Consider the following 17,999-nt stretch of genomic DNA (forward strand, 5'->3'; position numbering starts at 1 on the left):
TTTCAACCTAAATGTAAAATATGCACAGCAAATTCACCATTAAACAATAGTTTGTTTTCTCTTTAGTCAAAATAGGTAAAAAATTCTGTGCTGATCAATTATTTAATATACCATTAGAGTGATTGGAAATTGGCTTTTATAATGCATATTTATGTTATATATATATATATATATATATATATATATATATATTTGATGCCTCCAGGCACCACTAGAGGGAGCTTAACAGCTTTTTGTGTGCTATGATGATTTGAACACACCTATATAGCATTAACAAGCCAGTGTAATACCAGCAGCCAAATGTGTAACCTAGAATTTGAATATAGCACGTATTAAAAAAGGACTCACGTCAAATAAAAATCATAGAGCAATACACTTTATTATTTACATCTAAAGATAATGCGTATAATAAAAGTGGAGGTAAAACATATATGGCTGAAACCATAAAGCTAGTGTATAATACATGCTACTCGTGGATCGGGCATATGTATCACCTGTGAGGTTCCCTTTAAAGGCTAACTATGCTTTGAAGTAACTATTCAGAATTAGGAGTCCTGAGGAATATCACCATTTCGGGCATTTATGTGACTTATATCCTGCATTCTCATCAGGTTTTCCTTTTGCAGCTACAACCTGTAACTTGTAATCCACTGGTAGCTGGGGGGGAAGAAATAAGCTACAGTCATCTCTCCCATAGACAGCAGAGCACAGAGAGGGGGGTGTCTGCTGTTCATTCACTTTGTAGCTGACAGAGACAAGCTGCAGCAACATTGAGGACATTATACAGCAGAGCTGAGCTGTGTGGATCTGAATCAAGCTTTGATGTGAGGTAAAACACTTGTTACACAGCTTTGCACCATGCTTTTCTGTCTGTTCCCTTCCCTGCTGCTCACTCCTTCTCCCCTCCCCCCTCTCCATAGAGGATAATAGGCTCTCCATAGAGAATATTGTGGGGGACATTACATTATTTGGAGCTTATGTGGGAGTCATTATACTATTTATAGGGGGCTTTTTGGTGGCATTATACTATTTGGATGGCTATATGGGAGCCATTATACTATTTGGAGGGCTATGTGGGAAGGAACCATTATACTATGTGGAGGATTATGTGGGGGCCATTATACTATTTGTAGGACTATGTGGGAGCCATTATATTATTTGGAGGGCTATGTGGGGTCCATTATACTATTTGGAGGACTACGTGGGGGCCATTATATTGTTTGGAGGGCTACGTGGGGGGCATTATACTGTTTGGAGGGCCATGTGGTGCTAGAATTATACTATTTGGAGGATTAGAGGGGGCCATTATGCTATGTGTGAGCCATTAAACTGAGTGGAGGGTTGTGTGTGGCCATGATGCTTTGTGAATGGGTGGTGGGGGGCATTATATTGTATGGAAGGCCATTTTACTGTTTGGAGGGCTATTATACTATAAGGCTGTGTGGGGGCCATCATACTGTATGGGGACTGTGGGGGATATTATACCGTGTCAGTGTCACTGTGGGGATATCATACTTTTGCTGGAGAGGTGTACTGTAAGGTCATCACACTGTGTGTGTGGAGGATACTGTGCATGAATTCTCTGTGGGGGTATCATACTGTATGTTGGAGGACACTTTTGTTGGCATCATACTTTATGGGGGCCAAAAGGGGTATCTTGCTTGGGAACACTAAGAGGCATCAATAGGAGCACAATTACTGTGTAAGGCCTGAAAAATTGTGAGATTGCTCTTCTGTGAATCCACCGAATATTTTTTTTTGGGGGGGGCCTAATTAGGACTTCTGCTATGGGGTCCCATGATTTCTATATCTATTATATTTAAAGTGGTTTTACTTTACAGAAGATCTGAGATGGTAAGTCGTACTTCATTCCCAAGATAAATATCTGCCTTATATTATGCTACAATACGCAAATCAATCACATCACCTGTAATTTCCCCAGGGATATTTATTTCCCATGCATAAACCTATGTGGTAATTGGTGTTACTGTGATAATCCGATTTGTTTATTAAGTGCATGCATCTTACGACTTAGGATGTTATGAGTTGCATCGTAAATGTGAAGAGCATTTCAGCTCTGTGCAAAGTTTTAGTACTAATTAACAAATTCCATCTATTCTTAGGTAGCACTGAATTATCTTGTGCAGACAGGAATTTAATCAGATTCACATTAATTAATTTGATGTGTTTTTATTTGCGCAATCACAAATTATTCTTAACAGTAAAGTCCAAGGTCTGCACTTTTCAGACCCTGCTTCTAATCAAGCCTTGAAAATTGATCATTTCAAGAATGAAAAGTTCATTGTAAGGAAAATAAAACATTTGAATTAATTATGGGATTGTAGAAAATATTATAAACCATTAAGAAAAACATTTCAAAAGTACCAAAGCAAAAAATATGAAGGTATACATCAATAAATGTAGGATATCACCAGTAGATTACATTTATGAAAGTGGAAACAAATATGAAAGCACTTTTGGCAGATGATTGCTTTCAGTTTTTTTAACGTTAGAACATTTCATGGTGTGCATGTAACTCAGGAGGTATCCGATATCTCTACATGGTAACTGAACTTTCCTCCTGATATTAGTAGGTGCAGCACAATTTATGATCATAGCCAGGGGAGTGCAGATGTGTCTGCCCTTCGCTTCCCTTAAATTTGATTAAAAATTCCAATTTCTCTAAAAAACTAATTCAATACAATATGACAACATGATCACAAAACAATTTACAATTCAAATCACTAACACTCGTAGCTACACATGCACATATAGCATCGACATCTTGTGACAGAATATCACAAGATCAAGGGTTTTATCTTTAGTTGGTAATTGCGCACCACACATTTCGGGTATGGTTAGACAAGCAAAAAGGTATGAAAGGACACATCTGTAAATCAGTAATGTTTACTTGGTTTATAAATGAGAAGAAAACTGTAGAGGAAAAAAGTGCAAATAAGACCTTATGTGGGTATAAAGTATTAGAGGATATGCATGATGGTGCTCACCTGCTATGGTTGTGTGCACACAACCAATGATAGGGCTTGAGGCTGCTGCAGACCCACATGGAGATTGAGACATAAAATGGACACACATGGGTTAAGCTGCACTGCCGTGAAGAATTAGATGATACAAGTTCCAAGTATAGGCGGTTTATTAGTCAACGTGTTTCGAAGTTTACAACTTCTTCATCAGGACAAACCACGATCTTGGTGATTTGTCCTGTTGAAGAAGTTATAAACTTTGAAACTTTGAAAATGATCTTTAGTCTATTTCATTTCTATGGGCAACATTTTCTAGTTTTTACAAATTTGTCCCAAGTGTTCACAGCTATAGTAAAGTTTGCTTCCACTGCTGCGGTCCTGTAATGCATTCAGTGTAACTTAAATGAAAACCGATTTTGCTCATTTGGGTGCAAAAGACCCTAGGTATTTCTAAAAGCTGCAAAATGTGTGCTCTAGTAGCTTTATACTAGGAACTCAATGATGTATGGGGTCTGTCAGTTGTGCGAAAACTGATACCTTAGGGTATTAAAAGTAATAAGTCAATAAGTGAGAAAAAAGTTTAGGTAACACAACAACCATCACAATGAGAAATTGGTGGAAAGCAAATCATAAAAATGTGTTGAGTAATAGCCAATAGTTTATTTAATTTATTTATTTTGCTCACTTATATAGCACCATTAATTCCACAGCGCTTTACAGACATTATTATCACTGTCCCCATTGGGGCTCACAATCCGTATATTCCCTATCAGTATGTCTTTGGACTGTGGGAGGAAACCGGAGAACCCGGAGGAAACCCACGTAAACATGGGGAGAACATACAAACTCCTTGCAGATGTTGTCCTTGGTGGGATATGAACCCAGGACCCCAGCACTGAGGCACCGTGATGCACAAACGCCCAATAGTTCTCCCAAATCACTAACAAACAACTCATTTTTCTGTGTGAAATTGCATTCTAGTGATTATTTCTCTTGGCGTGTTTGCAGCTGAGAAAATGTTGTATTACATGGTGGCCATTTAGATAAAATAATACATTTAGAGTCCAAGATTATTAGCAATTCTATTTTTCAGCTCATATTACTTCCATATAAAGAAACAATATATATATCTATATTTTTCAGAAATCATTCAATTTACGTTCCTCTTCTACTCCTTGCAATGCTAATATATTCAAGACAACTTTGACTTTATTTTAGAATAGAAATACAAATCAAATCCGGAGTCAATAGAAATGTTTACAAAAAATAAAAAAAAAACATATAAATGCTGCCGCTTTGTGTCTTTGGTAGAAGGGGGGACACTTTGATGCTGTCTTGCTGGGAGTTTTTTATTTTCAGAAAATGTCAAGGTATGTATTCATTTCTAAAGTATTGACAAAGTATGTCTTGGTATAAACCACAAACCAGCTTCTTGCTGCTCCAGCCTTTTAACCTAATTTTGCTTTTTCACATTTCCCCAGGTGTTAGAGTCAATATAAATTCTGTTATAATATGGGCTCTTATGTATATTTCTCTAGCATCAAAAATGTTATAAAATCGAATGGAACTAAAAAAATAATTCATCTTCAGTAATTAACCTGACATCAAGTTTCCTCAAGACTAAGAATGAACTGTAATGAAATGCAGATGCCAAATAACAACTCTACAACAGTAAGCAACTGACAAATGCACAATGAAGTGGCAATGTTATAATAAATTCCACTGACAGCCAGACATGCACAGTTTTCACTATTGCGGCCTGTATCCTTGACATCTCTTGCAATGTCATGCTCAACTCTAAGAAATAAATTATGTGTAGGTAGATAAATACAAAGATATATAATACAAAAGTAGAAATATAGGTTAAAATAAAGTGATGATAGATAGATAGATAGATAGATAGATAGATAGATAGATAGATAGATAGATAGATAGATAGATAGATAGATAGATAGATAGAGCAATAGATATATAGATTGATAGATAGACTGGCTTGAATAAGTTCCTCACTAGGGACGAAACGTTGCCACTTTCACATGATGGGTCAATAAAAGCACATTGAATTAGAACCCTTGGAGTGCTGTCTCTATTTTTTCTTGGACTTATCTCAAGGTTTGGTATTGCCTGTGAGGCGTTGCACCCACCTGTAACTTTTTGCTATATTGCTAGTGCTGCACCTTTATTTTTCCATTTACATAGATAGATATCTAAAGAATATGGAAGCAGCACTCAAAATAGGTGAAAAAGGTGATTTTAATGGCTCATACGACGATGTTTGGGTCCACAATGGAGACCTTTCTCAAGACTTTTCTCATAGGGCTTGAGAAAGATCTCCATTGTGGACCGAAACATCGCCATATGGGCCATTAAAATCACCCTTTTTCACCTATTTTGAGTGCTGCTTCCATATTCTTTGGATTTATTGCTGATTGGTAGGTTCCTGAGGAGCTTTGCACCGAAACTTTTTGCTGGTGCTGTTCATTACTCTGTTTTTCTAGATAGATAGATAGATAGATAGATAGATAGATAGATAGATAGATAGATAGATAGATAGAATAATGGAACAGAACAATAAAAAAGAGAACGTGGGTGCAAGGCCTCCTTGACAGCAATCCAGTTGAAATGAAAGTAAGAAAGAATGATACACAGATAGATAGATAAATAGATAGATAGGTAATAGATAGATAGATAGATATGTATAGATAGATAGATAGATAGATAGATAGATATATAGATAGATGCAGAAAAGCACCCCCAAAGAATGATGCTTCCCCCACCATGCTTCACGGTTGACATGGTGTTCTTGGGGTTGTACTCATCCTTCTACTTCCTCCAAACACAGAGATTGAAGTTGATACCAAAAAGTTCTATTTTGGTCTCATCTGACCACATGACTTTCTCCCATGCCTCCTTTGGATCATCCAGATGGTCATTGGTAAACGCAAATGGGCTTGGACATGTGCTGGCGTCAGCATGAGGACCTTGCCAGCCCTGCAGGATTTTAATCCATGTCCTCCCTTGCAGTTCTGGGCTGATTCCTGACCTTTCTCAGAATCATTCTTATCCCACAAGGCGATATCTTGCATGGAGCCCCAGACCGAGGAAGATTGAAAGTCATTTGGTTTTTTTTCCATTTTCTAATAATTGCACCAACAGTTGTTGCCTTTTCACCAAGCTGCTTGCCTATTGTCCTGTAGCCCATCCCAGCCTTGTGCAGGTCTACAATTTTGTCCCTGGATTCCTTAGACAGCTCTTTGGTCTAGGCCATGGTGGAGAGGTTGGAGTGTGATTCATTGAGTGAACAGGTGTCTTTTATACAGGTAACAAGTTCAAACAGGTGCAATTAATACAGGTAATAAGTGCAGAGTATGAGGGCTTCTTAAAGGAAAACTAACAGGTTTGTGAGAGTCACAATTCTTGATGGTTGGTAGGTGATCAAATACTTATTTCATGCAATAAAATGCAATTTAAATATTTAAAAATCATACAATGTGATTTTCTGTTTTTTTATTTTTAGATTCTCACAGTTGAAGTCTACCTAAAAATTACAGACCTCTCCATTCTTTGTAGGTGGGAAAACTTGCAAAATCGTCGGTGTATCAAATACTTATTTTCCCCACTGTATATTTTGTTATGTAACAATTGAGTTCTGAAGCCAACTACAATTCTAGGCATATAATGTCATTTTTATTTTAGGCAACACGGTAGATCTTATAAAATTCTAATTGGATTTTCATGACTATGACTTTTGATATGCATATGACTTTTTCATATCACTATAATTTTGATACAACCTAAATTCCAAAAAAGTTGTGACGCCGTGTAAAATACAAAGAATACAAGGATGCATCCATGTGGAAATCGTATTTAGCATGGTTTATTCACAACAAACATAGAACATAAATCAGAAGGGATAAGTTAGGGATTTTTCATTTGAATTAAAGTAACTCATTTAGAAATTGTTTGCAGCAACACATATCAAAAAAAAATTGGGATAGGGTTAACAAGTTAACTAAAGGCTGGAAAAGTAAGTGGTATTAATGAAAAACAGATGGAGGGTCAATTTTCAACTAAGTCACCTGACTGTGTATAAAAAGAGGCTGTTAGAGAGGCAGAGTCTTTCAAAAGCAAAGATGGTCAGAGGTTCACCAGTTTGTGAACACCTGCATCTAAAATAGCTGAACAATTGCCAAAAAATGTTCCTCAAATAAAATTGCAAATATTTTGAATATTTCACCATCTGCAGTACATAAAAATATCCAAAGATTCAGGGATTCTGGAGAAATCCATGTGGACACAGACAGTGGTCAATATTGGATGCTGATGATTTGCATTAAAAACAGGCATTATTCAGTCAGGCAAATCACTGCATTGACTCAGAAATGTTTCCAGAAATTATTGTCTGTAAACACAGTTCGCAAGCAAATGCCAGATAAAGCTCTATCATGCAAAAAATCCATATATCAACACAATCCAGAAATGCTGCCATCTTCTTAAGACCAAAGCTCATTTAAAATGGACTGAGACAAAATGGAAAACTATTCTGTGGTCATTGGCTCATTATGAGACAAAAAATCTGGCTAAGAAGACCCAGGACTGTTGAGCAGCTTGAATCCTACATTAGACAAGAAAGGGACAACATTACTCTCCAAAAACAGAAATGTTTTTCTCACATTCCATACATTTACAAACTGTTGTAAAAAGAAGAGAGGATGCTCCACAATGGTACACAAGGTCCTGTCCTAACTTTTTTGTGATTTGTTGCTGCCCACCAGGTGCGTACTGACCATAGCAGCAGACCACACAATCATTATGGGGCCTGTAAGCCAGGGCATGGCCCCCGCCTCTCGGCTCCTAACACTCACACTCACCCCTTTGATTTTAGAGGCATCTGCATATCATTGAATAGAGTGATCCACCATTCACCATGTGCTTGTGAGTCTGAAACTCCATGCACTGCATGCACAATGAAGTCACTGGGGAATGGGGTGAAGTTAGTAGCGCTTTTATTTTTCTTTTAAATGCAGGTAGCTGTGGAGACACTCATTCTGAGTAAGGGTGTACTTTGGTGACATCATATTGAGTGAGAGGAAGTGGGGGACGTCATACTGAGTGGGGGGTGGGCTGTGTGGTCATCATATTGGGTGGAGGGGTGGACTTTGGGGACATCATACTGCATGAGGATGGGTTGTGGGGGACTTCACGGTGAGTGTTGTGCATCATGCTGAGTTGGGGTTATGAGGACCCTCATACCAAGTGCGGCATGGGCTGTAGGGACATCATACTGAGTGGGGATGGGATGTTGGGGACATAATGGTGAGTGTGGAACATCATGCTGAGTTGGGGCTGTAGGGACCCTCATACTAAGTGCGACATGGGCTGTAGGGACATCATACTGAGTGGGGATGGGTTGATTGGGACATCATGGTGAGTGTGGAACATCATGCTGAGTTGGGGCTCTGGGGACCCTCATACTAAGTGCGGCATGGGCTGTAGGGATGTCATACTGAGTGGGGGGTGGGCTGTGTGGTCATCATATTGAGTGCAGGGGTGGACTTTGGGGACATCATACTGAGTGGGGATGCGTTGTGGGAGACTTCCCGGTGAGTGGTGGACATCATGCTGAGTTGGGGTTATGAGGATCCTCATACTAAATGCGGCATGGGCTGTAGGGACATCATACTGAGTGGGGATGGGTTGTTGGGGACATCATGGTGAGTGTGGAACATCATGCTGAGTTGGGGCTGTGGGGACCCTCATACTAAGTGCGGCATGGGCTGTCGAGACATCATACTGAGTGAAGGGCAGTGTGAAACATCATACTTATTGGGTATGGGCCGTGGGGACATTATACTAAGTGAGGTGCTTTGAGGGACATTATACTGAGTGGGATGCTGTGGGGACATCTTACTGAGTGGGATGCTAACATTGGGTGTCATCATGTGGAGTAAGGAACTGGGGGGACATCATAATAAGAGGCAATCATACTGTTTAGAGGGGAGTGGGAACCATGATACTGTGTAGGGCGGGTGAGGGTAATCATACTGAGGGGAGTGATCACACTGAGTGGGGGCTTTGGGAACATCATACTGAAGGGCTGTGGGAGCATTTTACTGAGGGGCTATCATACTATGACAGGCTACTGGTGCAATGATACTGTGCTGGGGTATCATACTGAGTGATGGATGTGAGTGTATCATACTGAGTGAAGGTTATTATACTGACAAGTGAGGCCGAATTATACTGTTTGTGTGTGGGTAGCTGCATTTTTGAAAGCATCAAACCCTATAACGGCCATGAAAGGGATTTTGCAGGTGAGAACATAAAGGAGCTTCAATAGGGGCATAATTTCTGTGTACGTACTTTTTTTTATAAAAGTTGGGAGATATACTACGCCAATTTTTTTAGAGGTGTATATGTGTGTGGGGAGGGGGTATTAAAATCTTTGCTATGGGATCTCATAAATTTTATGTACGCCCCCTCTGCCAACAATTCCTAAATTAGTAAATATTTTCATATTTTCAATTGAAATGGAAAAATGCTTTTCAACCTATGCAATGTGTTCTATGTTCTGATAAAAATATGACTATAATTGATTGCCAGATCATTGCAGTCTTGTTTACTTTACATTTTACAAAACATTCCAACTTTTTAGAATTGGGGGTTGTAATATATGAATTAGATACATAATAGCAATATGAGTCAGAGTTAACATTTTTCTGTACTTATTACAAAAAGTTTTACCTTTTTATTGTTACATTATCCACTTAAATTTATGAACAATAAAAGAGAATTACTTTATGCAAATACTTGAAGACAGACATTATATGAATGCATGGAGCAATTAGCAATAATGCAGCACTGATGATGGCACGCATGTAAAGTATCCCATCATTAGGTTTTAAGATGCTTAAGCAGTGTACTTCTCAGTTACCAGTGAAAGAGGTGATATGAATATAAAGTATATTCTAGTCGATGCTCTTTCTTCTTCTCATATATATAGCCACAGACTTTATGTGGCAGTGCTTTGAGGTCGCACAGTTACTTAGCACTGAGACACATATATTCTCTGCAAATCTTTACAGTCTCCAGTGGCTTTCATTGCTTCAACCTTGTTATACTGTATACAGAGTCCAATGAAACATGCCTCAATAACATTGGAGGCATTTGGAGGTATAGTAAAGCCTCTATGACTACTGCAGAGTCATTATACAGCTGTCACGACTCTGTTGTCGGATTATCGGGGGTCAGGGGCTCCTGCCCTGTATCTAACGCTATGGGCGCCCTACCTATCCCTGATCCCCTGATTACTTCTGATGGTGAAGACACTCGGGCCACTTACCAGACTAACAAGGGAGGATGTAGAGGGATAAATGAAAATGGCAATCATGCTAATATGCGCTCACAGATAACAGTGGAACACCACGGAGAAAAGAAAGGAAAAGGAAGGAAAACTAAACAGGAGAGGGTGAAGACTTGAACGCAGCCAGAACACCAAGCAACAGTCACAGATCAAAACTCCAAACGCCTCTACCAACAAATGACTCCTCCACTCCACACCAGGGAGTATGAAACTAACGCTGGCAATGCAGATTGACAGAAGAAAGTATATATAGGAAAGAAGAGTGATCAAGACTGAACAGCTGAGATCATCCAAGCAGGGAAGCATCAGAGACTCAAGCTGATCAGTTTAACCCCTGCACTGCTAACAGAAACCTGCACCATTTAATATGAAGGAGAAGTGTTTCTGCTCACTGCAGGAGTATGTGAAATCAGATGCTGCAGTCTTCTGGCCCCTCTCTGTCAAGGTAAACCCGAAACAACAGCTATGTGCATGAGCCCTTAAGTTATGTAATATGTATGATATTTGGACCTTACTACTTAATGTCAGACATTATTGAGAGACATAAATCCCTAATCACTCAAGCTCTAATGTGCTTTTGGATAGCCTATGAATTCATTAGCAACCAAACATGAAAAATGGTTCTAATTGTTACAAAATACCCCAACTAGAGATAAGTGGATCGAGCCACTGCAGATTGACTTGGAGTCAAATTTTGTAAAATTCTCCAGTTCCTGTGAATTTGAACAATTTGCAATTTCATTCGCGAGGAACGCACACAAAAAATGGCCATTGCCATTTTACAGAGCAGGCTGCAGGAGCTAGAAAGCAGACTAATGACATTTTGGGGCCGCGTGGGCTTCCCCATAATTCCTTTTTAGCTATGACATCCACTATAAAAGATGAGAGCTGGTCAAGCAGAGCCATTTTAGGCTTTTACAGGCTAGGGATAGGAGGTCAGAGCGCACAATTCATTACACATAAAGATAGAAAAAGGCCTTTTCTGAGTGTGGTGTTGACGCGCCCCCTGGGCCGTGTGGGGAACCTGGAACCGGGCCCTTTTGTGGGATGCTGAGGGTTGTAGTCACCGTGGCGGCGACCCGGTCCCGTGGCTCAGGGTGGTCAAACCAATGGCAGTCTTTATAGGGTTTTTGTGGTTTAATGTCCGACTACGCCACCCGTGGATTGCGGTCAGGGTGTACCGCCGCTGCAAGGCAGTCCGCTGAGGCCAGTGTGGTGTGTGCAGCTAAAGATGGGATAACTCCCCACGGGAAGAGTATGGACTCAGGGCAGGGAATGTGGATGATGGGAGTGGTGTTGCACGGGGGTCCCAGTACTAGTAGTGCTGGTGCGGCGATGAAGCACAGAGACGTGGGGTTGCAATTCAAGTTCTTTACTCACAGTTCTTTATATTCCAAGTCACTCCGCCGACAATGACTGCCCAAGCCATGCTGCGTCCACCAGGTGTGGGGGCTCAGTCAACCCCCAGGCAATTCCAGAGTGTGGCACAGGTCTCCCTTCTATTCCTTTCTCTGGCCGTGCCCCACCAGTGACACTACGTCTGTCCAGCTCCCGTGGGCCTTCTCTTGGGAGCGCTTCGTGCTCACCTCCCTGACCCTATGTGGTGTGCCTTTCTAGTAGGTGTAGTGAGGGGTCGCCCCAAGAGATGGCCACGACCTCCGGTTCTTGGTTAAGGATTAGTCGCCTCTACCAACTTGGGATCCGGTACCCTGTTCTGCTAACCCGTCACCCGCAATCTCCTGGGTCCTTAGGGTTCCTTCTGCTTTCGTGTCTCTGGGCCCTTCTACACTTTGGGTACTTCTCTTTCTTTGCTGTTCCTTTCTGTTCATGTTCCTTTCTGTTGCTGTTCCTTCCTTCTGGCTCCGGCCTTCACCCTAGGCCTGCCTCGTGGAGCTGGGCCCAGACTGAGCCACAGCTCCCTGTCAGCCCTCTCTGGCTGAGCTCCTTCTCTCACTCCTCTGACTTCTTCTCTGAACTGACTCAACACTGTTCTAAGATGGTGCCCACCTTATATACCTCCCTCTAGTGTATGAGCCCAGGTGACTTGCAACCAATGGGCTCCTGCCTATGCCCAGAGACCGTCCCCTCCTGCTCCTACATCACTGGGTTTTCCTCCCCCCTCCCCACTCCAGCCAGGGACAGATTCTGTCGTGCCTGCATTACTGTCTAATGGGAGCACCGTTGAGCTGTTCCCCGGAAATGGGGTGTGTGTGATGCATGCAGCCTACCGAGCCCTGGTCCACACACCATCCTTACCCGGGAGTGGAATACCACACCTCTGGTTGAGGTGCAATACCCCTGTAGCGGCCGAACCCTCGGGGCGCTACAGTGTACTATTGCAGCATGCACACTGAAAATGGGAGTGGTAGTCACAGTTTGTGAATAATAATTCAAAAGATTCACTGACTGTACCTGCACATTCAGTGTGACGGTGAATTCATTGATCTGTGAAATACTGCTGTAAGAGAACCTTAATAACAGCTTTTATTTCATTCTTAACATACTTCAAGCAAGGAATCCTGAAACCACAGACCTGTGAGTCACAGAAAGTGTGCTTCTTGGCTTGTGAGATGGAGAAGCCATCATTTTATTACATTTTTTTTTAGAAAAAACAAAAATCTCCACATTTTACAAGCTTAAATGTGACTGTCTGCCTCACAAAGTGTGTGTGGTGTAAAAACTATTTTTTGCAAACTTTCTTATTGTAATAATCCAATAATAGACCTGCACATGCCACCCAAATATCTCTTGCAAGTGCTTGCTTTTGTCATGTGAATCTACTTAGCTTTTCTTGTCCCATGCTTTTTGACAAAGGCTGTTTTATAATATGGTATATAAAAGCAGCAAGATTCTTTCCATGAGGTAAAACATGTTTAAAAACAAGCAGCAAATGCTTTAACTCACAGAAAAAATCAGTTATGATCCCGCATAGTCCGGTCTGTAGTCTTTCTTTTGCTTCCACCCCCCGCCCAGGAGGTGTGGTATGATCAGACCATGTTCCCGCACGGTCAGACACAGCCATTACACAGTACACAGCAGGGGCACATTTATAAGATTATTTCAGCACAGGAACATTTTTTTAGCACATCCTATTGTGTAACTAATTTTTATTTTAACATCTGTTAATTAAAATGTACTTTGTTCATGGGAAAACCCTTTTAATGTTGTACATAGTGTAATTCAGTTCCTAATGGTTCATGGTCTTCCATGCTTTCTCTCTTTGATTCTCTGTGCTTTTTTTTATTCATCATGTGCACCTGGTTTTTCTTTGCAGCCAACCAATTGTCAACCATAACATGGTATTTGCTATTCCCATTATTGGATCATGTGATCTACCTTGTCCCATGTGGAACCACTACGTGTGGCCACCTGACACCTTCACCATGACGTATTCTGGCTAGCATAGTTTCCCCATAGCAACTAGCGATATGTCACTTCCAATATCGGGACCGGAAGTCACGATGAACGCTCACGCCAGGGAGGACATAAGCATATTACTTCTGGCGACAGATGTCGCGATTAGCTCCCTACCGCTTATCTACTATTGGGTTCTGTCACTTGCATACCTAAATGGTGAGACATTGATGCTTTTTTATTATGAGATTTATGCTCAGCTTTGTTTTGCGCCGCAGCACTTGTAACTATCAATATTGTCTTAAGGTCCTATTACACTCTATGTACAAAAGACCTATATTTTTTATTCTTACAGCTTATATGTACCTTATGTCTGTATAGTTAATTCATAATCTTATGATCTTGTATTTTTGCTTTAATCTAGCAGGCTAAGATATATGTTTTGAACAATATATGAATTTAAAAAGCCAGATTGAATTTACATTAATTGCATTTGTCTATTTGAACATCTGCTAAACAGCATTTTATTTTTTCTTTCTTTTTTGCTTAATTTGTTATAATGGTATAATATTTTTTGTATATATCTATCTGTGTTTTATTGTACATCTGATGAAGGTCAGTGAGATCGAAACGTCAAAAATATGTTTATACACAATTCTTGGAGTGAATAAATTGCAATTAATTGAGTGCCGGATTCTAATTTTTCTATATGTTTTAAAGGGTTGGGACCCTATCCATGCACCTACCAATACTGAAGTGCCGTACTTCCTCTAATTTTTTTATTAACATGGCTGTGTTTGCATTGAAGAGCTCAAAATGAGTTCAGTACAGTCTTAGACCTATGAGTGTTATACACTGCATTTTCTGGGCAATTAGAGGTTTTGCAGTATTGCAATTTGTGGCAAATTTATACTCCATTAATTGAATATTTGGGGAAAATTTGGTGAAGCTGGTGAATTTGAATTTGAAAAGATCTGCTATAGAGATGAATGGATCAATTTGAGTCAAATTTCCTGAAATTTGTGCTTTCACGAGAATTTGAACATTTTGAGAATCGATTTGCAACAAATAAATCTTGCCCACCACCTTTTGCCACACTGCTGAGGCATCAGAGAGCAGGCAAATGTCATTTGCATTGCCGTGCTAGCCTCCCCATAATGCCCTGCAGCTATTAGATCTTATGGATTATCATACCATGTACAGTGGTGGTCAGTACCAGAGCCATCACACATCAGCGGTTCCCAGTGATGCACAGTTTTATGGCAAAGTCATTTCACATCATCAGTGTCACTGGGTAAGTCTATCTGTTATGTAAAGTGTAAGCTCTTAATGTCAGCAGGGTCCTCTCTCTCTTGTAGAGTGTAACCTCTTAAGTTCAGCAGGGTTTTCCCTCTCTCCTGTAGAGTTTAAGCTCTTATGGTCAGCTAGGTTCTCTCTCTCTACTCTACCCCACATGTATTTCCCAAGAAATTATAAGCTTTTCAGAATTGAAATTCATGCAAGATTATTCAACACAAATCAAATTTTTGTGAAAAATTTGTTGGCGTCATCAAATTCAAACTTCAAAAGACACGCTCATCTCTAATCTGCTTATCTCTTTCCCCAGCCATTTAACAATAGAACGCTCTAAACGTTGCATAATCCAATTTGGCTTCATTTTGAGAGGGATCAAGGAGTATCTCACTGTGGATTGCTTCCAGACTTTGGCAATTTTAGTGACTGTAGTCCAGTTTCTATATGGTCAGTTTTAGTTCTTTTAATGATTCCACCCCTCGGTGTGTCTTAGGGTGTAGTGATTGATAGCTCAGTCATCCAGTCTGGGGCTGGGGCATGCTGAGCTGTCTGTGCAGTGACTAACAACTCAGTTGGCCAGTCTGGTGCAGAGGCGTGCTGAGCTGTCTGTGCTGTGATTGACAGCTCCATTATCCAGTCTAGTGCAGGGACATGCAGAGCTGTCTGTGCTTTTGTTGACAGCTCAGCCATCCAATCTGAGTCTAGGAGATGCTGAGCTCTCTTCAGGTGTTCCTTGTTCCAGTGATTACTTAGCTACTTAACTGAGCAGTCTGGTCCAGATAGCTGCCAGTTGTAGCGTTCAGCTCTGTGTGGCTGGTTCCTCTGTGCCTTGTTCTCAGCATTCTGACTTTCTGAAACTTTGTTGCCGGACTCTGGCTTTTCCTATTGACTACCCATTTGTATTACCCCTTTTTCCCTGATCTGCTATCTTCCTGATATTCTGACCTCAGACCGTTACCTGACTATGCCTTTGTCTCTTCCCCCTCTTTATGATGTACCCTCTTGGCTATTGACTTCACGTCTCACAGCTTGTCCATGAGAAGTGACTCAGCATCACAGTTCTGAGTGAAAATGTTTTTAGCATATTACAACCTTTCATATTTCCATTTGTGTCTTCATAATATAATTTAATTAATGCAATGGTAAGGTCAATGGAGGTTAACTATTAAGAATGTGTATTGTAGATGCATATATAAACATGTTAAAGTTGCATAATAAAAATCCATTTTGAGCCTGTCAGTCATTTTGTCCCAAAACCTCAATGTGATAGAATCTTTCTATGAGTGTAATAAAAATGTAACTAAGTATGATACTCAATGTCATTTCATTGTGCCATTAGTTCATAACTAATTAATCACTGACATAAAATATCAGCTCAAGATGTACATAACCATCTAATGATATACAGCACTTGTTGTATGTAATAATGCATCCAGTAAAATACTTCACAAGACAAACATCTTTTTATAATAGTGATTTTATCTGAAGTTCTCTGTGAATTTGTTAGTTGCTGCAGCATTAATTGTTCAAAGTAACATCTCTTTGTGGTCATATAAATTGATATTTGGTTTATGTAGTTGTAATGCCCTTTCCCCCCCAACGTATGTTACAAAAGTGCTCAATGAGTAAAAATGTTATTTACTTTTTTCCAGCAAACAATATGCAGTACAAAAACCTGTATATTGGCACACAGAATAATTTGGGCGTCTGTATTACAAAACCATAGTACTTTGGGGCCGAATCATCAAGAAGTTTTTGCCACTTTTCTGGTGTAAAACTGCTGGAAATGTCAAATTTTTTTGTGCAATTCATAGATGCAACAAAATTTTTCAAATTTAGGCATTTCTACGCCAGTCTCAGCCAGCTTTACCAATTCTTTGCACTGTGGTTGGAACTCGGGAGGGGGCATGACAGCGCACGCCAACAAATCCATCATAATTTAATTCATTTTAATTAAACAGAAGTTTACAAAAGTGGCATAATGTATGACAAAAATATACCGGTCTGTATCTGGCGTACATTTCTTGTGGCAGCACATAGCAGCTAAAAGGTATGCCAAATTCATTATGGAGTAACTAAGCCTTTGAACTATTTTTTTCACATTTCATTGCCCTAATGATTACAAGCAAGAGTTGCACAGCTCAGGAGGCAGGAACAAAGCCTATTCTTTCTACGGAATCCGTACCCCAATCTATGTGCACATGGAGTCAGGAGTAGAGATGAGCGTTGTTCTACTCGAACTGTTCGCCAATCTCAAATTCGAGCTGTTTTGGGCGGTGTTCGAGCCGTTCGGCGAACACGAACAATTTGAGAAAAATTCGGCTGTTCGAGGTTATGTTCGATAACTGTTCGTGCACCAAAATCATAACTGGATTTTTTCTCAGTAATGATGAAAATTAATGTTAATACGCAGTTTGAGTGTACAGCGGGGTGGGGGGAGGGGCAGGGGATGGATCTCTGCAGGAACAATGAAGATCTCCATTTTTTTTTCTCTTTCCCGCATTTACAGTGGGGAGGTGCAATCTGTCAGCCTATCAGCAGCGCACACACGGAGCGAAGTGCTTTTTTTCACACAAGCAAGGGCATGTGTCATTGGCAGTGTATGTCACATATCCTTGCCCTATAAGACCAAGCCATTTTCCCCGTCGCCACCATTTTCTCACTGCTGCAGCTGCGTGTTAGACGGCACCGCTTTTGCTGTGTGCGCTATACCTTGTTAATTTCAAGCCAATTTTCGCACAAATCTACAGATAGCTTGGGAGTAGGGAATAGTTGTGATTGCAGTCCTTTTAAGGACTAGGTTACAGCATTTCCTTCGACTTTTATCAGGCAGGTCTGTGCTCTTAAATAGATAGGTTGTGGGAGTAAAGACTAATTGTAATTGGAGTCCTTTTCAGGACTAGGTTACATCAGTTCCTATCAGTTTTTGCCAGGCAGGTCTGTGCCAGTGCTGTGCAAGTTTTTTTCACAGCATTTGGCTGAATCTAGCAAAGCTAATCCTTTTT

At 40.4% G+C, this 17,999-nt stretch overlaps 1 protein-coding gene across 1 annotated transcript in view; it reads right to left on the reverse strand.

The window, feature by feature from the left end:
- THEMIS (thymocyte selection associated) overlaps window positions 1–17,999 on the reverse strand; it is a 90,936-nt gene that overhangs the window by 2,214 nt on the left and 70,723 nt on the right. The window lies entirely within an intron of this gene.

The sequence above is a fragment of the Phyllobates terribilis genome, unplaced genomic scaffold (genome assembly GCF_046119375.1).
Source record: "Phyllobates terribilis strain yellow unplaced genomic scaffold, ASM4611937v1 Scaffold_3__8_contigs__length_932513732, whole genome shotgun sequence".
NCBI lineage: Eukaryota > Metazoa > Chordata > Amphibia > Anura > Dendrobatidae > Phyllobates > Phyllobates terribilis.